This window comes from Rattus norvegicus, chromosome 7, assembly GCF_021556685.1.
Source record: "Rattus norvegicus strain SHRSP/BbbUtx chromosome 7, alternate assembly SHRSP_T2T, whole genome shotgun sequence".
NCBI lineage: Eukaryota > Metazoa > Chordata > Mammalia > Rodentia > Muridae > Rattus > Rattus norvegicus.
The window spans coordinates 139,907,366-139,932,535 of NC_141540.1; the positions used below are offsets into that span (position 1 = coordinate 139,907,366).

General features: G+C 47.4%; 1 protein-coding gene across 4 annotated transcripts in view; it reads left to right on the top strand.

Annotated features, from left to right (window-relative positions):
* The first annotated feature begins 3,729 nt into the window (after positions 1-3,729).
* Spats2 (spermatogenesis associated, serine-rich 2) overlaps positions 3,730-25,170 on the top strand; it is a 73,500-nt gene continuing 52,059 nt past the window's right edge. The window contains exons 1-3 of one of the 4 annotated variants that reach the window (XM_087556828.1): positions 3,730-4,061; positions 17,342-17,442; positions 18,104-18,298. The gene's annotated coding sequence lies outside the window, so the exon portion shown is untranslated. 4 annotated transcript variants of the gene reach the window in all.

Genomic DNA, 25,170 nt, shown 5'->3' on the forward strand with positions numbered 1-25,170 from the left:
GCTTTCATCTCAGCACTTGGGAGAGGGAGGTGGCCGTCTATGAGTTCCAGACCAGTTTAGCTCAGTGGTAGAGCGCTTGCCTAGCAAGGGTAAGGCCCTGGGTTCCGTCCCCAGCTCTGAAAAAAAAAAAAAAAAACCCAAAACAAAAAAAAGACCACCTCCCCTCCCAAAAATGTTGTGAAAAAGCTGAAACCCTCAGAAACCTCTTAGGAAGGGGTTTCTTCTTTGGAGAAAGCTGCAGAGTCTATAATAGTCTGTTTCTGGGCTGGGGGGATGGCTCAGCTGTTGAGAGCACCAGCTGCTCTTCCAGAGGTCCTGAGTTCAAATCCCAGCAACCACATGGTGGCTCACAACCATTTGTAATGGGGTCCGATGCCCTCTTCTGGTGTGTCTGAAAACAGCTATAGTATGCTCATATATAATAAATAAACCTTTAAAAAATAGTCTGTTTCCCTCAATGTGAACAAGGCATATTACTGAATTATTAAATACTCTGATGAAAGCTCCATGTTTTCTAAGATCATCTGCTTGTGAAATAGTTTTCTTAGATAGTATCCCCTGAATATTCCACGGAGCTAATTTTTTGAGACTTGGTTTGGACTGCTGCTGTAATGTTTTGAGTAGAAGTGGCGGACTGTAGAAATGTCTCACTTGGTAAAGCTCTTGCCATGCAAGCAAGAAGACGAGTTTGATCCCTAGACCATAATAAAAGGCTGGGCGTTGTGGTCCGCCTTATACTTCCAGTGCTGGGGAGGTGGAGACCACTGGGTCTCTCCTGCTCACTGGCCATTCAGTCTAGCTTACTTAGTGCGTTCCAAGCCACTGAAAGACTGACTTTAAAAAAAAAAAACTTAGGTCGAGAAATGGCTCAGTAGTTAAGAACACTGGCTGCTCTTCTAGAGGACCCAGGTTCAATTCCCAGCACCCACACGGCAGCTCACAATTGTCTGTAACTCCAGTTACAGGGAATCTGTCTGACACCATCTCTTAGCCTCCATGGACATCATATACCAGAGAGGTGGGTGCACAGACATACACACAGGCAGAACACCCATACACACTGAAGGAGGAGGAGGGGCAGGGGAGGAGGACAGAGAAAAGGAGAAAGAGGAAGAAGAGAAGGAAGAGGAGGAGGGAGGAGGGAGAAAAGGAGAAAGAGGAAGGCGAGAAGGAAGAAAAGGAAGAGGAGGAGGAAGAGTGAATCACTTTCCTCTGGCCTCCATATGCACATGCATAGACGTTGAGTCACACACAAATGCGTGGGCACACACATACGCACACACAGAGATAAGAAGCACAGGCAAAGGAGAACCACAGGGTTTTGGCTCTTCTCTGCCCCCTTTTGCGCCTGTTATGGTTTCCAGCTTCAGTCAGCACCACTGGAAAGTTAAAAGTTTTCTCTTTTCAGTGCCGGGGATCAAACTCAGGGCTAGGCAAGTGCTCTCACTGGACTATGTCCCCAGCCCTGTGTATTCCAGTCAGAGTCTTCTGATGTTGCTCAGGCCGCCCAGGAACTCCTGATCCTCTAGCTTTCTACTTGGCAAGTGTTCCGCCACTGAGCTATATAGCCCGAGACCTTGATGCTAGCTTTATTTTTGTTTTTGTTTTTTTGAGACAGGGTAACCTTGGCTGGACTGGAACTCACTATATAGACCAAAGTGACTTTAAACTCATAGAGATCCTCCTGCCTCTGCCTCCCAATGCTAGGGCTGAAGGTGTGCACAACCACACCCTGCTAGATGGTTGTTTTTTTTTTAATGATTTATTTTTTTTTTTATGTGCATTGGTGTTTTGTCTGCATGTGTGTCTGTGTGAAGGAGTCAGAAGCTCTAAAACTAGAGTCACAGATAGGTGTGATTGCCATGTGGGTGTTGGGAATTGGACCAGGGTCCTCTGGAAGAGCAGCCAGTGCTCCTAACTACTGAGCCATCTCTCCAGATCCTAGAGGGCAGAGTTTTAAAAAGTAAATCTTGTGAGGAGACTTTTTCTGCTGTCACCCAAGGGACTGAGCATTCTTCTCAACTTCTCAGAATTTTTCTATGAAGATATACTAAATACAGTATTATAGTGATTTGTGAGTGTGTGTGTACACGCGCAGGGGTGTGGGAGTTCCACACATGTAGAGACTAGAGGAAACCCTCAGATGTGTGGTGGGGACTTAACCTGGGAACTTGCACATCTTTAGGCAAAGTGCTTTGCCACTAGCTGCAACTATAGCCTTCCAATGATTCTGGCCTGGAGCTCTGTGTAGCCCAATATTACCTGGGACTCCTGCTTCCACATGCCAACTGCTACGATTACAGGTGGGGACAACCGCACTCCCCTTGTCAGTGACATCTGAATAATGCTCACAAATTGGGTAAGATGTGTTCTATAAACTATTTTTCCTCCTCCGCCCCATCCCCTTCAGCAACCCTCCCCCGCCCCTCCTAAGTGATCAAGAGGCTGAGACAAGAGGATCCAGAGTGGGAGGCCAGCAGAGAGCTATATCATTCATGGCCAGATCTTCTCACAACAAACAGAAATAAAAACAGTGCAAAGCAAAAAGAACAAGGATCCGATGAAGATACATGACTTGGCAGACACATACTGTACCACGGTCAATTATGAGATCTAGGACTGGAGTGATAACGTATGGATGAACTGTGCCCCTGCCTGTAGCGCCCATCTAAAAGCACACACTAGAGGTAGTTCAGTCCAAAGCTCCTTTGTTTGGCCTCAAAGAAAGGGAATGAGACGGCTAAACTGTTCAGTGGTGATTTAGTTTAAATCTCAGCCTCTACCAGGAGTATCCAACCTTTTGATATCGTGACATGATTGTCTTCCACAAAGTTCACTATTCAGATTTTGAAAATAATCGCCCAAACAGGTCTCATGTTTAAAGGAAGTTCCTCAGCTTGAATGTGGGTTGGACATGCCCTTTCTAACCTCTCTCCTGACCAGCCAACCCGTAAGACACTAACTCAAAAGATACATCAATACTAGAGATGATTCTGGCCCCTGGAGAGACTGGAGATTTCGAGTAATGATTACTAAGATAGGTATTTAATAAAAAGATTAGAGTACTGATTACGAAGATAGGTATTTAACAGAAAGATTCGACAACAGGAGTTACTGGTCACAGCCACGTAGAGGGATGCAGAAAGTGTGAGGTCATTCGCCCCACAATCTCTCTCCTGACCTCTCACCAGGCTGTGTGGCTCGCTGGCTCTGAAATGACCTTTAGGAGCAGAAGGTGGTCCGGAAGTGGGCAAAGTTAAAGGGAGTTAGTGGCTGAATTGTTCCTGGCTAGAGAGGACGTAAGTGACTGCAGACCTGGAGCAAAAAGCTCTAGGTTCTCATTGGGGATCTTCGGCCACCTCCGGAGAGTTTCGGCTCTTTCCGTCAGTTCCCGCTCGGCTCTTCACTTAGGGGCACGCTGGCGCCCACTCCCAGCCGGGCCGCTTCAGGTCGCCTTTCCCGCACGCGGACGCGAGTACGCGCCCCGCTCATCTCGCCGTTCCTTCCCGTTTGGCCCCTGACCCGCTCCTTCAACCCCTCAGTAATTTCCCGTCTCCCGCACCTCAGGCGCGCGAATCGGGCGCGAAGGGACGGCGCCGGAGAGGAGCGGTAACCGGGCCGCGCGCCCCCTCGGCTCGGGTCTCCCGCGCGCGTCGCGTCGGGGTCGCGCCGGCGCGAGTACGCGCCCTGCGCTCCGGCTGGCGGGGGCGCACGCGCGCGCGCGCACGCGCGGGCTCCGAGGCGGGGCGAGGGGGGCGAGCGGCGCGAGTGCGGGCGGGCGAGGGTCGCTGTGGATCCGCGGGCACTCCGGCCCCAGCCGCGCCTGCGAGTCTCTGTCCGCCGCCGGGCGGACGAGGGAAGCGGGGAAGGCGGCGGTGGGGGCGGGGCGGCGTCGGGCCTTGGGCGAGCTGGGGGAGGAGCGCGGTAGCGACGGCGGCGGCTCCCGAGGACGAGGGCGAGGAGGAGGCGGAGGCTCTTCTTTCCTCATCCCAGACCGGGGAGCGTCCGGAACGCAGAGCCCGGAACTGGGGGACGCGGCGGCTGCAGGGAGCCCGGGCTAGGTGAGGATGGGGGTGTTGGGTGAGGTGGGTGGCGGGGGCGAGAGGGGCCGGAGGTGGAGGGAGGGCTCGAGGAAGGGAAAAGAGGGAAGGGGCAGTTGTTGGGGGTTGGGGTACCGAGAGGAGGGGGACCGGGAGCCCTTTGGGACCTGCAGTGTGGAGAGGGCCGCGGGTTTCTGGGGTTAATGGGGCGAGCGAGGCACACGGGTCCGAGTTGGGGAGTTTCCAGAGGATAGGCCGGAGAAACAATGGAGTGAGGGGGACTCTGGTGTGAGCGTGTGTGCGGTCCTAGATTTAAGAAACTACGTGCGGGATCGAAAAGAATGAAATAATGGGTCATTTGAAATGTGAGGTACGGCGAGATGGGCATGTGTAAAGTCTTCTGCATGGTGTCAGCTGTGCTTAGGACGCAAGTGCCATCATCGGACTTAAAGGGTAGAAGGACAATTTCGGAATTTGAGAGGAAAACGAGACTAAGAAAGGCAAAGAGAGGTAAAGAAATACGAGTTTGTTCTTGAATTAAAACAGAGCCTAGGATAGATGAACAAGAGGGGTCTTCGTCTCCTAATTCATCCAAGATGAGTGGATTTTTTTTTTTTAAAGTGGGTTAGTCTTGGCCCCTTGCTAAGGCATGCAAGCCAGTCTCCCAATAATTTTATTATTATTATTATTATTATTTATAGTTCATTTTATTGTAAGGCAAAACTGTAATATTTCAGCAGACTACTGTACATAATTTCTCCGTATTTATTGAAGCGAGAGAGAACACATTACCAGCAAGTACTTTACCATGAGTGAGGTCAGCGATACTGCGGAGTTCAAGGTGTTTGGGCTGAAAAGTTATGAATAACTGTGATTTAAAAAAAAATTTAAGTTGTCTGTCCTTTGTAAGAATTTTCGTTTCCCACTGAGAAATGTTCCCGCTGAAAAATGTTCATAGACCATCTAATTCTGGTTTTGTGCTTGGGGAAGAGATTTGGGGGTTTTTTGTTTGTTTTTGGAAATTGTTCAGTGATGCTGATTCCTGATGGGCAAGCTGCCTCAGTATTCTTGCATTTTGAGTTAAGATGGCTTGGGAATACTGTGAAAAAGTATTTCTGGGTTATGGACTTTGTATCCCCCTCCAGACCTCCCCCATTGGGAGGGGGTCCTCAGTCTTTATCTGTAACCTAGGCTGGCTTGTGACCTATTGTGTAACTCCAGTTGCCTTGGAGTGGCCAGTTTGCCTCAGACTCCCAGCTGCTGGGATTACAGGTGTGAGCCACTTTGCTGGACTTGTATTTTCTTGCAGCTTTGATTTCCAGAGCAGATTTGATCCAGCACTCACTAGGAGATCACTGATTTTGAAGCTATAATTATCATTATACATCCATAGATGTGTGCTTGCGCTTTTCATCTGTGAGACATGAAGTTTTGCTGACTCATCTAAACTAAAATTTCTGGGCAGTCATCGGTTTATATTTTTCAGCTGTGTTTCTGGTAGCAGGCAGCATTGGGCTACCTTATACATATCCAAAAATCATGATCTAAAATATACCGTTGGTGGGGGTGCATGCCTTAATCTCGGCACCCAGGAGGCAGAAGCAGGCAGGTCTCTGGGCGTTCGAGGCCATCCTGGTTTACAGAGTGAGTTTTGGGACAGCCAGGGCTATGTAGAGAAATCCTATCTCGAATAACAAACAAAAATAAATAAATAAAAAAGTAAAGATCAATGAAAAAATTTAAAAATTGAAAAAATTCTTATTATTTTAAGTGATGGGTGTGTCAGTGTGTTTGTGCATTCCAGTGCAGTGCCCCCAGAAGAGGGGGCGGGATTCTCTGCAACTGGAGATCGGTCAGTTTTGACCCTCATGGGGGAGGGGGCGGTACTGGGAATAGAACTCTGATCCTCTGCACGATCAGTACACACTCTTAACCACTAGAGCCATTTGCCAAGTCATTAGATTGTATTTAAATTTAAGAAAATATTTTAGAGACACTTATCACTCTGTAGCCCAAGCCGGCCCATAATTCATAATTAATTCTGTCTCAGCCTCCTGCGTCCTGGGTTACAGGCAAATGAGGCAGCCATGCCTGGATGAATGGGGCTTTTCCTGTACAAGAGTCAAGTGAGCCTCCAGATTACACTGGTGCCAGAGAGGGGTTTCGGCCCTTGGGAAGTGGAGGCCTGACTGTGAAGTAGCTCCAGGGCGTCCATCTTTGCATACACAGTTTGAGATCATTCTGGACTTGGCACTGCTGGAGGCCCATCTCACCCCTTACCTCCAGCTCAAAGCCAGGAGAGAGACCTTTTAGTGGGCAAAGAGCTAAGATTGCTTTTTCATGCATAATCTCATTTCATTAGTCATCACATTTAATATGTCACTTTATAAGTTTAGAGATTAAACAAAAAAAAAAAAAAAAAGCCAGGCAGCAGTGGCACAGGTCTTTAATCTCAGCACTCAGGAGGCAGAGGCAGATCTCTGAGTTTGAGGCCAGCCTGGTCTACAGAGTGAGTTTCAGTACAGCCAGGACTACACAGAGAAATCTTGTTTAGAAAAACTTTAAAAAAAAAGAACAATACGTTTAGAGATTAAATAATTTGCTACGGTCACAGAGTGAGTGAGGGGAGGGGATCCAGACCTATCTCTGTTTGCCTGGCTTCTTTAGTTTTTTCAGTCCTCCTGCTCCTACCTCCTGCAGGCCAGGATTATAGGGGATTATAGACATGGTAGCCATGCCCCGTTCATGCAGCATGGAACCTGGGGCTCCGTGTACCCGGCCAACTGACTGAGACACGTGTCCCTCTTCTCTTGTGTTTTCTCCTTTTCTTTTGAGGCAGTCTCACCATAGCCCCTGCTGACTGGGATCTCTGTTAGACGAGACCGGTCTTAGACTCACAGAGAGCCATCCACCTCTGGCTCCTGAGATTTGGATGAACGAGTGCCTGCAGACCAGGTCCTCTGGTCCTCTCTTACTCTTCTGACACAGGTTTTATAGGTTTCACCCCGTAGCACAGGCTCTCATCCTACCTCAGCCTCCCGACTGTGGGCATTGGAGGAGTGAAGTGCCATATCCACCCTTCTCAGAACAGATCGTGTGTGTGTGTGTGTGTGTGTGTGTGTGTGTGTGTGTCTGTCTGTCTGTCTGTGTGTCTGTGTGTATGCGGTGTGTATGCTGGAGTTACAGGCGACCATGAGCTCCCTGATGTGGGAACCAAACTCCCCTGGAAGAGCTCCTAACTGCTAAGTCATACTGCTGTAAAGCATTATGAACTGGTTGAAACCTGAGTCTGTTACGATAACAGTAATTCTTTCCTTCCTCGACTCGCCTCCCCTCCCGTCCTCTGTCCTGCTGGAGAGAGATGGTCTTGTAATTGTAATACGGCCCGGGCTTTCCTTAGTCTTTTTGCCTTAGCCTTCCAGGTGTTGTGATTGTAGGATGCGCACATCTGTCTTGACAGCAAATGGTGCTTTTGCTCCGGTTGGTTTGTAGAGTAACCCCATCTGTAGACTCTTAAAAAGTTTGCTGCTCCTGTGGTTTTTAAAGACTTCCAGGGTTCTGGTAGTAGTGCTAAAACATCTCACTGAGATTCGTCTCGCGATCGCGATTTTCTGTTTAGTCAAGTTGAAGAAGTATTCATACCTAGAGGAGTCAAGGCAGCCAGTTGCAGGCCCAGAACCAATTAACTTGGGAAAACAATCGAAAACTGCTCAGTGCTCAAGGGCACTCTCCAAGCACCTGTTGATCCCATGGTTGATACTGGCATTATATCTAAATATAGACAAGAAACCCAGAATGGGTAGAACAGAGAAACAGCTGGGGCCTGAGGGAGGAGCTGTAGGTTACTGGCCAAAAACACCGGCATGATCCTTAGAGGCCCATCAGGCTACAGATGCTAGTGAATAACAGGAGGGGAGGGGAGGGGAGGGGAGGGGAGGGGAGGGGAGGGGAGGGGAGGGGAGGGGAGGGGAGGGATCGGAGGGAGGGCATTTTCTTTTGTTGAGGTTTTATTTGTTCCAGGTGCCGAACAGTCACCCAATATTGGTATCGGAAGAAATTTCTATGTACTATTTTTTTTTTTTTTTTATTAACTTGAGTATTTCTTATATACATTTCGAGTGTTATTCCCTTTCCCGGTTTCCGGGCAAACATCCCCCTCCCCCCTCCCCTTCCTTATGGGTGTTCCCCTCCCAACCCTCCCCCCATTGCCGCCCTCCCCCCATAGACTAGTTCACTGGGGGTTCAGTCTTAGCAGGACCCAGGGCTTCCCCTTCCACTGGTGCTCTTACTAGGATATTCATTGCTACCTATGGGGTCAGAGTCCAGGGTCAGTCCATGTATAGTCTTTAGGTAGTGGCTTAGTCCCTGGATATGTACTGTTTTTTAAAATTGCTACCTGTGGTTTCCCATTGTAGACCCACGGTATTAAAGCTGGGAATGACAAAATAACATTCTTTTGGAGCACTTTGCTTAGAATATACAAATGCTTAGATCGGTCTTGCTGCTTTCACTGGAAGCTGGTAGGAAAGGCCCGAGGGTAGTTTTGTTTTGTCTCAGGGAAGGAGGAGCCCCTTCATCACCCGACCAACCCTGTAGGGTAGGGCTCAGCTATCTTAGCTGCTAAGAGCCTGTGTTCAGCCTGGGGAGGACGCCCTTCCCTTCCCTGTGTACTGAGGGCCTGACTTCCTGGGTAACTTGTCTGTGCTCCAGTCAGCAAGGCATGCCTGGCCTGTCACCTTACCTTTTTTGGTTTTTTGGATATATTTTTGCCACAAAAGGTTAAGCATTTTTTCTTGGTTGTCTGTCTATATGTATGTCTGTGTGTGTGTATGTATTTATTTATTTATTACTGTTGTAAAATATAAATCCAGTTCAGTCAGGTCTACACAAGGAAACTGTCTCTCAAACAAATAAACAAATCGAGAACTTTTACTAATTTATTGAACCAGAATCAAGTTAGAGGACATCTTGATCATTTTAAATGTAAATGCATTAGATACTCTCATGGCTGGACACTGTCATCTACCTGAACTTTTTTCTTCCAAAAGGAAAATGGTCACTGTGTACTAAACATCATCAACTCATTCTCCGTCTCTGGGAGCCTGTCAACCCTGATTCTACTGTTTCCCTCCTGCCCCTGTGAGTGGAAGTATTCTCTGTATTCTGTAGATAATGGGATCCTGTATTTTTCTCGGTGTCTGTCTGTCTTTCTGTGTGTGTCTGTGTATGTTCATGCTTGAGTGCACTGGGGGTTGAATTTACGGCCATACGCACTAAGCCATTGAATTCCTGGGTTCCAATAAGCCTCCCGTCTCACCCTCTGAGTAGCTGAGCCCAGGTGTTCACTAGAGCATCCTGTAACACTGTTAATTTGTTTCTGCATCCTCAGAGGGCATCTAGGTTGCTTGATGCCTTTGGGCTATTATGAATAATATCTAGAGTCCTTTCAGTTTTTAGTGCTATTACTGGCTCAAGCAAGGTGCTGTGGCTTGTGCAGGCAGCTGAAAACTCCAGGGACTTCGTTCCAGGGCAGCCTGGTCTACAGCAGTGGGCTGCTTCACAAAATCCAGCTATAACAGTGAAGAGTCACTGTATGACCCAGCAAGGTGTTTTTCCTTTGAGATCAGGTGGTTGTAGCCAGATAGGCCTCAGGCTTAAGGTACACCTTAGATGATCTCTCTCTCTCTCTCTCTCTCTCTCTCCCTCTCTCTCTCTCTCTCCCTCTCTCCCTCTCTCCCTCTCTCCCTCTCTCCCTCTCTCCCTCTCTTTCTCTCTCTATCCCAAAGTGGAATGGAATTTAAAATGTAGTCCAGGTTGACTTTGTGTTTGCTTGGTTTGTTCTGTAACAGGTGTAACAGGGTCTCTCTGTGAAGCCCTGGCTGGCCTGGAACTCAGTATGTAGACCAGGCTGACCTGGAGCTCAGTATGTAGACCAGGCTGGCCTGGAACTCACAGAGATCTGCCTGCCTGGGATAAAGGGGTGCGTCCCCATGTCAGCCTTTCAGGTTGGCCTTGAACTCAAGAGAGCCCTCTTAGCTTTCCCTTCCAGATATGTGCCACATGCCTGGATCTCAACATACAATGTTTTGAGAAGGTTTAGTTACTTCAAAATGTTAATTTTGTTACCTGCTTGGCTGAAGACAGCACTCAACTCACGTATAAGGGGTGGTGCTTGCTCACTAACCTTGCAGTAGAAATAATTTCAAAGGAAATGTTTTGGTCAGTTTTTCTTTTAAAGATTTATTTATTTATTTATTATGTATAAGTACATTGTAGCTGTCTTTAGATACACCAGAAGAGGGCATTGGACCCCATTACAGATGGTTGTGAGCCACCATGTGGTTGCTGGGATTTGAACTCCGGTCCTCTGGAAGAGCAGTCAGTGTTCTTAACTGCTGAGCCACCTCTCCAGCCCTTGGTCAGTTTTTCTAACGGAGAAGGAACTATTTATCATGTACAGATCTTTTCATCCACTTATGCAAATGTGAATGCTGTCTTCAGAGTGTTGTAGCTATAAAAAAGTGTCAGTAGTATAGAAAGTTTTCAGTACACTTGCCTGGGTGCACCTTTCTTCATTTATAGAGGTTTTACCTGTATCAGTTGCCGGTCACTGTTGATCTTTTATATTTAGTTCATTCATTGAAAATGATCTAACTGCCAGACATGTGCTTGATTTTTGTTGTTGTTTGTTTAGCTTTTGATTTTAGACAGGGTCTTGTTGTTTAGGCTGGGCTGGTCTCAAATTCCCTATGTAATCAAGACTGGCCTGGAAACTTGAGCCAGTCCAGACAATCCTTATGCCTCGGTGTCTTGGGATTACAGATGTATGCCACCACACCTAGCTACTTCAAATATTTGTGATAGCTCGCTGGAATGCTTGAATAGAACAGAAGTTTGTTAAACTGAAGTCATTTGATTCCAGTTCTCTCTCTTCATGGGTCTGACTTGTCACATAATACCAAACCTAGAGGCTGCAATAGCTCTACCGAACCGTCCCTTAGGACGGTCTCTGCTCCCGTTTTATTCTTTCTAAATGTCCCAAGGAGGTTACTTATGCCTACGTCTTGCCTATGGTTGTTGGGTCTCACAGTGACTCTGGGTTCATATGCTGTTTGCCTGGAGCTTTGTGGAAACTTAGTGAGGCCACACTCAACTGTGGAGGGGTCTCTCTGTGAAGCTCAGGTCAACTGTTGGATAGTTGAATTGACCCTGAGCCCTTACACATTTGAGGTTCTTAGTTTGCTGAACAGCGGTGAGGCTTCACCAGAGGCCAGGATTTACTGCCAAGTGTTCACGCGCAGCATGGCGGGCGGCTAGTAGAAGTGGGTTTTGAAGTGCACTTCGTTGCTGTTCACGTTCTGTGGAAGCCCCAAACCTTTAAGACATTCTCAGAGTGAAGATGAAGCTTAGCCTAGCTTAGCCAGTGTCCTGTGATGAGTCTGTGGCTAGGTACAAGTAGATAGGAGTTTTGGGGGATTGTCACCAGTTGTGGGAGGGCTTTTTTTTACTGGCCCAGACCCTAAATTAACATTGGAATTCTGGTAATATGGAGTTTTTTAAAACATTCAACTAGAAGGATAACATGATTGTTGGCAGTGGAGTGTATATATGTGCGTGCATCCTTTAGTCAGGCTAAAGAGTGTTGGGACTGAGGAGGAGAATCAGGATAAAACCATTATATAATCTAGTTAAATAATGTGTGTGTGTGTGCGCGTGTGTGTGTGCGCGTGTGTGTGTGTGTGTGTGCGCGTGTGTGTGTGTGTGTGTGTGCACGCGCGCGCGTGTGTGTGTGTGTGTGTGTGTGTGTGTGTGTGTGTGTGTAAGAATATGAAAACACTGCTGATATCAGTTCCTTTGGTGTGGTTAGTAGTGAAAACATCAGTTTGTAAAGCCTGCAGTGTCTTCTATGTTGACTGCATAGTTCTGTTGAGTAGTAATTGGCTTGCTGCTGTTTTAAGCCTACTCTTAACCCCAGAGCACTGTTTCTCCTTGAATTACCCACTTGGTCTGTGATTATAGCTTGTCGATGTGGTTAGCACACAGCTGGTTCTTGCAGGCCTACTGTTAGATTTAAGTATGCATTAGTGTGTCACACAAGTGGCTTTTCTGCTGATTCTGTGTGGTGACAGTAAGTTGCTTTGTAAGCCCACCTGCATGTTCTGAACAAACCCCTCAATGTAAGGATCTGGTCATGGGGGGCTCTATTATATTTACATTTTAGTTAATTGACTAAGTTTAATTTTTTTGACAGGATCTCACTATTAGTCCTGGTTGGCTGGGAACTTGCTCTGAGGCTTTGAACTCACAGAGCTCCACCTGCTTCTGCAGGAACTGAACCCAGGTTCTTTACAAGAGCAACAAGAGCTCGTAACTGCTGAGCCAGCTCTCCAGCCCCTTAAAATTTCATTTTTATTTCATGTGTGTAGGGTTTTGCCCTCATTCATATACGCGTACCATCTGAATGCTTGGTACTCTTGAGGGACAGAAGAGGGTGCCATCCCTGGAACCCAGTTGCAGATGGTTGTGGGCCTCCACGTGGGTGCTGGGAACCTAACCCGGCTTCAGGTCGTGAGCTGCCGTGTGAGTGCTGGGAGCTGAACCGGGGCCTCTGCAAGAGCAACAGTAATCTAACTTGTGAGCTGTCTGTTCAGCCTCGGTGTTACATCCTACCTGACTTCTACTGAGTACACAGTGTAATGGGTTTCACCATGGCATTTTCATACACAGTATCATCAGATTTTCCTTTTTTTCTTCTCCTGAGGCAGAACGTCCGTATGTAACCAAGGGCATTCATACTTCTGGTCCTCCTGCCTTTGTGGAAGGTAACCACCAGTCTGAAACCCGAAATGAAGATCCACCGGATGATGGTGCAACTGAGCCAGAACTGATTACAGTCACAGTATTTCTGGCAGAATCGTACTCGTTTTTGTGGGCAAATCCTATTTTTTGAAGTATGGATGGCACGTTCTGTTTCTCTTTTGGTCGTTGGTCCTTTCTATCTCTGGCTATCATGACAAGTGCCGCTGTGCATGGGCCTGGATTCATTTAATCCCAGCATGCAGAGGGGGAGGCAGACTGATCTCTGAGTTCTCGAGACCAGCCTGGTCTACCTAGTAAGCTCTAGCTGGCCTGCCCCGGCTCCATAGTGAGAGATTGTTTTAAGCAGAGGGTGTCGCCGGGAACACTGGTGACTTGTGTTATCTGAGGGCCTGTTCTTGGTCCTTTTGGATCTGCACTTGAGTGGAACCGATGGGTTGAGGAGGGATTCTATAGTAAGGTTTGGGGCGCTACCATGGGGGTTCCCAGAGAGGCAGCACTTTACCTGGCGCTAGCATACATGCTGGTCTGAGTTTCTCCATGTCCTTCCTAACTCTCCATCTCTCCCAGGACTTGTTTGTTATTGTAGACATCTTAGGTGTGAGGTTGTTATGTGGGTTTTGTTGGGTATTTTTGTTTTGTTTTGATTTTGAGACAGGGCCTCATGTAGCTCTAGCTGGGCTCAGTTATTTAGTCTGGGCTCCAGTTGGAGATGACAGGATTTCTGATCCTCCTGACTTCACCCAAGTGCTGGGACTATAGATGTGCACCACATCCAGTTTATGTCACATTTGGGATCGAACTCACAGCTTCATGTATATTAGCCAAGGACTCTACCAAACTCTGCCTCCAGCTCCAGTTAAGTTATGTATATGGGTGTTTGGCCTGTGTGTGTCATGTGTGTGCCTGGTGCCCACAGAGGACAAAAGAGGGCATTGCATCCCCCAGAACTCAAATTATGAACAATCGTGAGCTGCCATGTAGGTTCAGGGACCCAAATCTGGGTCTTTTGCAAGAGCAACCAGTGCTTTTAACCACTGAGCTGCCTCCCCAGCCCTTCTTTGCTTTTTTTTTTTTTTGGTTCTTTTTTTCGGAGCTGGGGTCCGAACCCAGGGCCTTGCGCTTCCTAGGTAAGCGCTCTACCACTGAGCTAAATCCCCAGCCCCTCCCCAGCCCTTCTTGTTGTGGTCCTGATTTATACTTCAGTGACTAATGGTGTTGAGTATCTTAAGAAAAAAAATGTATGGGCTGGAGAGATGGCTCAGCGGTTAAGAGCACTGACTGCTCTTCCAGTGGTCCTGAGTTCAATTCCCAGCAACCACATGGTGGCTCACAACCATCTGTAATGGGATCTGATGTCTTCTTCTGGTGTGTCTGAAGTCAGCTACAGTTTACTCATATACATAAAATAAATAAATCTTTAAAAAAAAAAAGAAAAAAATGTATATATGTGTATGTATACATGCACACATGTATGTGTCTATGTGTGTGCATGTGCACTTGCATGAGTTTGTGTCTCCTGTGTGTGCAGCAGTCTGTGGAGAACAGAAGAGGGCACCGTATCCCCTAGAGCTGGAGTTACCCACAGTTTTGGGTCCCCATGTGGGTGCTGGGAATTGAACCAGGGTCCTCTGGAAGAGCAGTAAGTTCTCTTCAGCACTCAGCACCCAGACGTCGAATTTTTCAGCCCATAGTTGAGTACTTTATGTTGTACCTTTTTATATTTTCTCTAGAGGAATGAATTTGAAGTCTTTTGGGCATTTTTAGAATTAATTAAATCCATCAGTTAGTTTTGAGACAGGGTCTTTATCTAACCAAGGCTGGCCTGGTCTAGCCTTAGACATATGATCCCCTGTTTTAGGTTCCCTGTGACTGTTGAACCTCAGTGGCTACAAACACTTAGCCCTGTGAGTGTGCGTGGCTCGCACTCAGTGAACGTTAGCCGATACCACAGTTAACATCACATTTGCCATCTGCGACTTGCATTGCAGAAAATACTGCTTACTCTTCCCGAAGGAGGTGAGGCTACAAGGATCTACGTTTACTGTCAGTTAGAGGTTAACTGTCAGCATTGATATTTGCCTTTAGTTAATGCCAGAATCCTCAGTGTCTCAGTCATCCTTGGGGCCATTCTGACCAGTCAGCTGTCTGGGGTCCTAAAGTTCTCCCCAGCTAAGAATTGTGGGTAGGAAAGACCAGCGCTTACTTGAGTACCAGTTTAGAGGCTGATCTGGTGGATCCAGAGGCCTGTAGCTCTAAGTCCTGAAACTGGGGCCTGTTGCTCTAAGCTTTAGAAGACATTACCATACAGTCATAGGCCGGCTTGTTGCGGTGTGTTGTGTGTCGTTCTGGGCTTCAACCACCATTCGGTGGCAGCTAGTCACAAACCTCGGCTTCCAGCAACAGTATGGGGAAGCCCACCTCAGCAGGAAACAGCAGATGGCTTTGAATAAGCCTCTCTTGGCCCTAAGTGACAGTCTTAGGGCTCTTGGGTCCAGGATATCAGGATCCTCAGCTCCTGGCAGTGGCCAGTTTTACAGTCTTCATACCTAGTGTCTTAGTCAGGGTTTCTCTTCCTGCACAAACATCATGACCAAGAAGCAAGTTGGGGAGGAAAGCAGTCTGCTCAACTGGTGATAAAGGACAAAAATAGGCTAGGGAGGACTGGGCACCGTGGTGCCTGTGGTTCCGGAACTCAGGGTACTGGTAGAGAACTTCTAGGCCAGCACTGAATTTAAGGCCGGCCTGACCTGCTTGAGATGGGGAGCAGAGATGCTCAGCGGTTACAGCAGTTTGGTCCCAGCACCCACGTGGCGACCCCATCTGTAACTCCAGGTCTGCTCTGCAGGATCTTGCATGCGTGTTGGGTTCATGAAGCCACAACACATAAACATAAACATAAAAGATAATTAATTAATTAATAAAAATTGTTATTTATCAGTTTGAAACAGTAATCTTGAGAAACATTATCAGTTAGGAGTTCCTCTTCCTCTCTCTGTCTCCATCTCTCCTGTGATCGCCTCCCTTTTCTTAGATTTCACCAGCCACAGGTAGGGTGTGAGAGGTAAGCTGTCTGGGAGAGTCAGTTACTCAAGCGCTGTTTTTTCTTGAGTGCTTGGTGTTTCTTGCTCTGCCGGTTCTGTCCCAGCTTGAAGCACATGTCCGAGCTGACCGACTTTACTCGGGTGATCACTCCAGGCAGGACCCTGTGTTCCACCTTTCAATCCAGTGGGTCCCAGCCTCATCAGCATTTCCTCCCGTTGGTGCTGCCTCTATTTTCCAGGTTTTGGGTCAATCCTCTTGCCTCAGCCTCTAGAGTGCTGTGATTATAGCACCACCAGCAGCTGAGACCAGCCTGTTACTGGGCCAAAGGTGATGTTGGGAGCAACACCAGAACAGGCTGGAAAAGTGTAGAACCAGGAAGGGCGTGGATGGGGGGAAGGGGGCAAGGGTGTTTGCATCTACTGCGGAAGACCTTCATGTACGTGAAGAACTCTGTACCAATCACACTGCAGTCCCTCATTCCGAAAGGGCTTATTTCCACCAGTCATGGCACAGCTCACAAAAGAAAAGCTGAATTTGCACCAGTCCCAGGTCTCCTGCTGGCTACCAAGGGAGTTGCTTCTTTTGTAGCCTGGGTGAAAGTAGCCGCAGGGTCATTTAGGTCCCCTGAGACCTGTGAGGCTAGCAGATGTCCAGCACTGGCTGTTAGAAGCCCCTGCGGCTGAGAGGGGCCTGTAGAAGAAGCAGGCAGCTGTGGCTGCTACGCAGATTCCTCAAAGGCAGCCACAGGCCATTCAGAGCTGAGGTGTTAGGAGAGCGGCCTGTCTAGCTGTTTGGTTGGTTCTTCAGTGAGGTCTGGTGGGGACAAGGGATGGGTCTAGCAGCTGTCAGTCACAGGACCATTTGCAAAGGAAGAATAAACATTAAAGATGCTTTGCATACATTCGACATTCACAGTGAACTTACAGTACAGTGCTCGAAGTGTTTAGCTCTCCCCGAGTATCTCGGGGAGATCATCTAGTCATCATCTGGTTATAGCTGAGGCTTAGACAGTTTTTCCTGCATCTGTCCCGGTATGAGACAGTTGCTTGTAAATGCCACAGAGTGTCTTTGGGAGCTCGTTGGGGAAGCCCACTCTTTCCATTTAATGGCACTAGAGGTGTATTGCTTTTCCCATCCCTATTTGATGCTGGGGGAGGTGGGAGGCAGGGAGTCTCCTAGCTGAGCCGTGCAGTCAGCCAGCGCTGGATGGCCACCATCTACTGTAATGTGGCTTATTAGCTGCTCAGAGAAGACAGAGGATAGGAGGTCACAGTTAGTGTTAACTTAGACTTTTACTCTGCGCGGAGGGCTTTCCTTTGTTTGTTCAACACGGTCTTACTGTGTAGTCCAGTGTGGCCTCACTCCTGCCTCAGCCAGCTGAGTGGTCGAGCAGGGGAGTGCATCACTGCCACCTTGACCTGATGACTGTTTCCTGACAGGGCTGCTCATTTCGTCCTGCTGTGATTTAGAGAGGGTTGGTTGTTTTAAGCAGAATATACAGAGAGCTGAGCACAAATCCAAACCCGAGTATTTTCTTGGGGTAAGTTGTTTGGACTGTGTGTATTCAGATGCTGTTTGATGCTCTTGTCTGTCTGTCTGTCTGTCTGTCTCTCTGTCTCTTTCTCTGTTACCCGGGTTTCTCCTGAGCTCTTTTGTCCTTCACCAGGTCTCTACCATTTCTGTGACTTGTGTCTGGAATATCATTGGATTGAATGAATTTTATTTTATGTATGTAGGTATTTTTATTTATCTTTATTTTATTACAGGTTGTGTATTCATACATAATATAGTATATATTATATACCATATTATTTTATACACACACACACACACACATTGCGTGCAGAAATCAGAGGGTAACTTTCAAGACTTGTCCCACTTTCTGCCATGTGGAGTCCAGGGATGAAACCTAAGTTTTCAGGGCTTGGTAGCAAGTGCTACCCTTGAGCCTTCTTACACCCAACCCCTGACTTGTTTTGTTCTTTTGAGGCAGAGTCTTGCTGTACAGCCCTGGCTGCCCTGGTTCTTGCTCTGAGGCTCAGGCTGGACTCAAACGTGAGGCAGTGCTGCCGCCTCATCCTCCCAGCTGGGGTCCCGGGCGGTGCCACACTCTTGTAGCCCCACTTCTCTGATGAGCAACTTCGACTTGTTATTTCTTTCATCATCTGTAATAAGATGCCCTTCTGTCTGTGTACTACTAGAAAGGCACAGACTCTGTCTGTCTGTCGAAGGACCACTGAGACAGCTGAGGAAGCATACGACTGTACATGAAGCCAGGCATGCCGGTACAAGCCTGTAATCCGAGCACGCAGCAGGCTCAGGCTAAACCATTGTGAATTCCAGGCCACTGTAGGCTCCTAGCAAGATCCTGAGTCCAGAAAAAGGAAGGAAACAAGGTAAACCAGAGTGAATCCACCATTCAGAGCTGTACAGGGCGACTAGTGTCTCAGCCAAGGCCTGGTGAAGCCACAGAAAGGAAAGCCTTTTTTGGGGAATATGAACTGGTTTCCAGTTTGAATTCACATAGCCTGCAGGCTACCAAAATCTCAACTGGAGAGTTTACAAGTTGTTTCAGTGGGGCTGGAGAGGTGACTCAACAGTTAACAGCACAGGCCGCTCTTCCAGAGAACAGTGGTTCAGAGCCCAGCAACCACTTAGCAGCTCATAACCAGCCATAACTCCAATTTCAGGGGATCCTGTCGTAGTTACTGTTGTATTATGTGTAGAGACTCCATGGCCAAGGCAACTTGTAAAAGAATGCAGTTGACAGTTCCGGAGGGTCAGTCCATGTCTGTCATGGCAGGAAGCATGGCAGCAGGCAGGCAGGATTGGTGTGGAGCAGTAGCTGAGAGCTTACATCTGATCCACAGGCACAGGAGAGAGAGACTGGGCCTGGTGTGGGGTTTTGAAACCTCAAAGTCCACCACAGGCAACACACCTCCTCCAACAGAGCCACACCTCCTCTGACAGAGCCACACCTCCTCCAACAAAGCCACACCTCCTCCAACAGAGCCACACCTCCTCCAACAGAGCCACACCTCCTCCAACAGAGCCACACCTCCTCCAACAAAGCCACACCTCCTCCAACAGAGCCACACCTCCTCCGACAGAGCCACACCTCCTCCAACAGAGCCACACCTCCTCCAACAAAGCCACACCTCCTCCAACAGAGCCACACCTCCTCCGACAGAGCCACACCTCCCAGTCCAATACCAAGTAGGGAGGAAGTGTTCAGATCTTCAGCCTGGGCCATTCTCATTCAAACCACTGCAGATTCAAAGCTCCTCTGCCTTTTGTGGGCACTAGGAACACTGCAGACACACAAACCAGCAAATCACCCTTACACACAAAATAAAAAACAAGTTAAAAAACACTGCAAGCTGTTTCAAGGTTGGGAGTGGCTCAGTTGGTAGGGTGCTTACAGAGCTTTCTAGAGGCTCTGGTATGACCCACAACAATGCATAAGTCTGGAGTCATGGCACCCCCTATCTAGCCTTTCCGGGATAGAGACTGGTGCTGAGGTCTTTGCTGTGTACTCTAAGATGCACGGGAGCTGTCTGTAAACACAAGGCTGTCTCAGGAGTCTAGTGCCAGCCTGGGGGAGGTGGCAGCATACGCCTTTAACCCCAGCTCTTAGACTGCCACCCAGAGTCAGGCAGAGGCCTGAGGGTCTAATGCCCTCCTTCTGAAGCATGTAGTAAATTTTGTGTATTGCCTTTCCTGTTTACTTTCTCTTTTTCCAGATTAGTAGAGGCCCAGGAACTTGGAATATATACATAACAATAAAAAACTGTCAGCTGTGTCTGATTTTCAGATATGTTTAGTTATTAAAAAGGGTGCTGGAAAGATGGCTTACAAGCTAAGAGCACTTAACTACTTTCTTCCAGAGGACATGAGTTTGGTTCCCAGCGCTCAAGTCAGGTAGCTCACAGCCGCCTGGGACTCCAGCCCCAGGGATTCAGTTCCTTTTTCTGGCCTCTGTGGCCATGCACACCACACACACACACATCCATAACTAGGGCTGGAGATAGGGCTCAGTGACTAAGAGCACTGGCGGCTCTTACAGAAGACCTGCTCCTAAGCTGGTTTCAAGCTGGAGTTCTCTCTCCTTGAGCCTCCTGAGAGCTGCCTTTTAGGTACGTATTACCATCTGGATGTGTCTCTCTTGACGACTTAGGTTGAATGTAATTTGGGGCAGTTTTTAAATTTTTGAAATAATTTTCTTTAATGTGTATGAATATTTTGCCTACATGTAAGTCTGTGCCTAGTACCTGAAGAGGCCACACGAGGTTCAGGTCCTTTGGATTGGAGTTAGGGATGGTTGTGAACCTCTGGGTGCTGGGAACTGAACCTGGAGCGACCTGCTCTCAACTGTTGGCCATCTCCGCAGCCCCAGGAGTGGTTTTCCTGAGGCAGGGTCAGTTGAATTCATAATCGTTCTGTCACCTGAGTGCTGGTGTTGTAGGCATGCTCCACCATCCTGACTCATACCAGTCTTCAGTTTTTTTTAAGAGTAATATAGCTGTGGCTAGTGCTGACCCTCCAGGCCTCTGCCTCTGTCTCCTAGGTGTGAAGATTATTGGCCTGTACCACCATGGGCCCCTGGCTGTTTTTGATTTTTTTTTTTTTTCTTCAGTGATGGAGATCAAACTTAGGCTCATGTGTTCTCTGGGAAGGACTCTACCACTGAGCTACATTCCAGCCTTTTAATTTTTATTTAAATTTATCTTATACGGACAAGTGTTTTGCCTGCATGTATATGTGTATACCTTGTGTGTGCCTGGTTCCCAGGGAGATCAGAAAAAGGTGTTGGATCCCTGGAACTGGCATTGAAATTGGTTGTGAGTCACCATGTGGGTGGGTGCTGAGATCCAGACCTGGGTGCTCTGCGAGAGCAACAAATGCTCTTACTGCTGAGCCACCTGTCTCTGCAGCCCCAGGCCTCCCCTGACCCCCGTGTGTGTGCGTGCGTGTGTGTGTGTGTGTGTGTGTGTGTGTGTGTGTGTGTGTGTGTGTAAGACAGACAGAGATAAGGACTCACTGTGAAGCTCAGGTTGGCGTCTAGGTACTCAGTACAGGTGCGTACTGCCATGCTCAGCAGTTGCTGACAGGTCTGAAGTAGTTTTATTAAAATAGAACAAAGCAAAGGTGGGTTTGCTAGGTGGTGGGTGTCACTGTGGAAGCAGTGCTCGCCAAGTGGAAAGTGCGCGGACAGCTAGCATAGCTGTGCTCCCGTGACGAAGCACTGCACACAGCAGGCAGGAAGTTCCAGGCCGTCGTGGACAAGACAGAACCAAAGCAAACACATTTTTTTTAAAAAGTAGGATCTAAATATTTGCCCTGTGAGCAGGAGAGATCCCTTCTCCCTTTGGATTAGAGGACTTTTCTTTGCTATCAGTCCCAAAGCCCAGACAAATATTTACATCAGCCACATTGTGTGGTTGCAGTGGTGCACGCCTTTAATCTCAGCCCTGAGGAGACAGAAGCAGGCCAGCCTCTGAGATCCAGGTCATCCAGTGGCATAGTGGCAACCTGCCTCAAAAATAATAACAAAAGAAAAACAGACAAACCCCCAAGCACACTGTGGGTTAAGTAGATGGTTTTGGTTTTTTTGAAATGAGCCTTTGCTATGACTCTCAGGCTAGCCTTGCACTCCCAGCAGTCTTCTTGCCTCAGCCTCCAAGTGCTGAGACTGTAGGCATCCCCCAACCTTTCCTTCCTTTTGATGAGTGATGCAAAATCTCTTCAAATAGTTCTGTGCGTGGAATAGTCTTGGGTAGGAGCTGGAGAGATGGCTTAGGGGCTGAGAGCATTTGCTGCTATGCTCCTGTAAGGACCTGGGCATTTCTCACTCTTCTAGAACACCAGTTCCAGGGGGTCTGGTTACTCTCTTCTGGACTCTGCATGTGGTGCATTTAACATGCCTTCCGTGGGGCTGGAGAGATGGCTCAGTGGTTAGGAGCACTGACTGCCCTTCCAGAGGACCTGAGTTCAATTCCCAGCAACCACATGGTGGCTCACAACCATCTGTAATGGGATCTGATGCCCTCTTCTGGTGTGTCTGACAACCACAGTCTACTCATATAAATAAAATAAATTAAAGAAATGCTTTCAAAATATTTATACAGATAATAAAAATAAATCTTAAAAATATTTTCAAATACCTATATTATTTGCTATGTAAAGAATCATCAACAGAATATATATCTTATTCCCTAAGATGCCTTACTAGATTATGATCATATAGATATATTGGTATTTGCTAAAACAAACATTTAACTGTCTAGGAAGAAGTGAAGAAAGGTTAATTAAACTGCTGCTAAATAATTCAGGGTGTTTGAGTGACTTAGCAGATGAAAGCTAGCACTTTCAAATGTCTGTTTGGAAGTTCTCACATGATGGGGAAAGCAATTACTTTTCCGTAGGTCTGTGTTGCCTTGCCCTCCTGCTTTCTCTTCTTCTATGCCTTTTCCATTCTGTTGGAGCCAGTTAGTTTTTGTCGGAAGTAGTTTTAATTTTCTTGCAGAAGTTATGCTTCATGTAATTGCAATCCGTACATTAAGAATTTAAAAAATTTCTTGTTTATGGGTGTTTTACCTGCATGTATGTCTGGTAACCACTTGCAGGCCAGGTGCCTGTGGAGGCTAGAAGAAGGCATTGATCCCTTGGAACTTGAGGTGCAGACCCATAGTGAGCAACCATATGGGTGCTGGGAATTGAACCTGAGTCTTCTGCAAGACTTAGTTAGGGTGTCTGTTGCTGTGCAGCGATGCCGTGGCAGAGGTAAAAGCCAGCACTGGATTGGGGCCTCCAGGTACAGAGGTTCAGTCCATTATTATCAAGGTGGGAAGCATGACAAGGTCCAGGCCAGTGTGGTACTGGAAGAGGAGCTGAGAGTTGTACATCTTGTCCTGAGGGGAAGCAGAAGACTGTCCTATAGGCAGCTAGTGTCCGAGGACAGCTAGGAAGAAGGTCTCAAAGCCCACCTCCTCAGTGACACTCTTCCTCCAACAAGGCCACCCCTCCTAATAGTCCACTCCCTGGACCAAGCATATTCAAACCACCACATTCCACTCCCTGACTCCCATAGACCTGTTTTAAACACATGAGTCTATGGCAGTAATACCTAGTCATAGCAAAATATGTTTATTACAACTTCAAATGCCCCATAGTCTGTTACAGTCTCAACAGTGTTAAAAGTCTCTTCTGAGACTCATCCAGTCAGTTACTGTCAAAAACAGATCACACACCTCCACCATCACAGGGTGTACACTACCATTCCAAAATGTCATGCTGAGGAAATACTGGGCCAGAGCAAGACCAAAGGCCAGCTGGGCAAGCTACAAACTCCATGTCTGATGGCAAAGCGCTCTTCAGATCCCCAACTCCTTTCATTCTTTTTGACTGCTATTGGCAAATCTGGCATTCACCAGGAAAAAAAAAATTTATTCTCTTGGGCTACTTTCACTCCCTGTTAGCAGCTTTCCTCAGCAGACAGCCCACAGCTCTGGTATCGCTAACATCCTGGGGCCTTCAAGGCAACTTCAGTGTTACAGCTTCTTGTTCTATGTCTGGGATCCACACATGATCTTCTGGGCACCTTCAATGGGCTTGGATCACTTCTCCAGCTCTGTTCTCTGTAGTACATTAGGCTCTGGTTGATCCACTCCACTGCTGCTGTTCTTCATAGTTCTGGCTGTTCTGGAACTTGCTATGTAGGCCAGGCTGGCCTCAAGCTCACAAAGATCTGCCTACGAGGATTAAAGGCATGAGCCACCACACTTAGTTTGTTATTTTTAAATTAAAAAAACCTGGGCTGGAGAGATGGCTCAGCGGTTAAGAGCACCCGACTGCTCTTCCAGAGGTCCTGAGTTCAATTCCCAGCAACCACATGGTGGCTCACAACCATCTGTAAAGAGATCTGATGCCCTCTTCTGGTGTATCTGAAGACAGCTACAGTGTACTTATATATAATAAACAAATAAATCTTTAAAAAAAAAATTAAAAAAACCTTAAGTTTGGTTTACTAGAAAGACACCAATATGTGTCTCCTAGCTTAGTGACCAATTAATGATTGGGTAAGGATTGTGCTTCCACCCCCTGCCTGTAGGGGTGTGTGTGTGTGTGTGTGTGTGTGTGTGTGTGTGTGTGTGTGTCTTTCATGACAGAGTCTCATGACTTTTTGCACCTGTGTGCAGGTTAGGGATCAGCCAGGGATGTGTGGGAAGTTTGGACCCACTGTGACTCTATCTTGAATCTGTGGAACACTCCAAGGTTCGCTGGTTCTATTTTCAGGTTTCACCTTTAATTTCTGTCTGATCTCCTTGTCTTGTTATTTGTGTCAACAATGACAGTAACTTTAGACTGAGTCCTGCTGTTACCAAGGATACCAGTCATTACAGACACTAAGGTGAGAGAGGACTCACGGGCCTCTGACCTTTGACACTGCAGCATGATTGTCATTTGTGTACGAAGGGCGCAAAGCTTTTTTAAAGAATATATATAGTCCAGGGTTCCCACAGATAGTGGGTCGCATGTGCTTGTTTTATATGATGCAACAAAGAAGTTCTCAGGTGATGCTGGGCCAGTGGCTCGGTTAACAGCACCGACTAATCTTCCAGAGGATCAAAGTTCAGTTCCCACCACCCCAAAGAAGGCTCACAGTCCTCTGTAACCCTAGACCCAGGAGGTCTGACACCCTTTTCAGGGTACTGTATGCGAGTGGTGAACAGTCATACATGCAGCTAATCACCCATGCATATTGAATGAATGAATGAATGAATGAATGAATGAATGAAGTTCACAGGAGTTACTTCCAAGGTTTTCTCTTGTTAACAGGCATGTCAAAACAGTATATTTTGAGCACTCTTGACAGACACTGGGCTATAACTGTATTTTTCTTTTTTTTTTTTAAGATTTATTTTATGTATATGAGTACACTGTAGCTGTCTTCAGACACACCAGAAGAGGGCACCATATCTCATCACAGAAGGTTGTGAGCCACCATGTGGTTGCTGGGGATTGAACTCAGGACCTCTGGAAGAACAGTCAGTGCTCTTAACCGCTGAGCCATCTCTCCAGCCCCAACTGTATTTTTCATTTCAGTTTTATGTTTGGGTGTTTTGCCTGCATGCACATACATATCCCTGGAACTAGCTGTACAGATGGTTGTGAGCCGTCATGTAGGTGCTGGGGATTGAACTTGGGTCCTCTAGAGGAGCAGCCAGTGCTCTCAACCGCTGAGCCACCTCTTCATTCCCTTGATTGT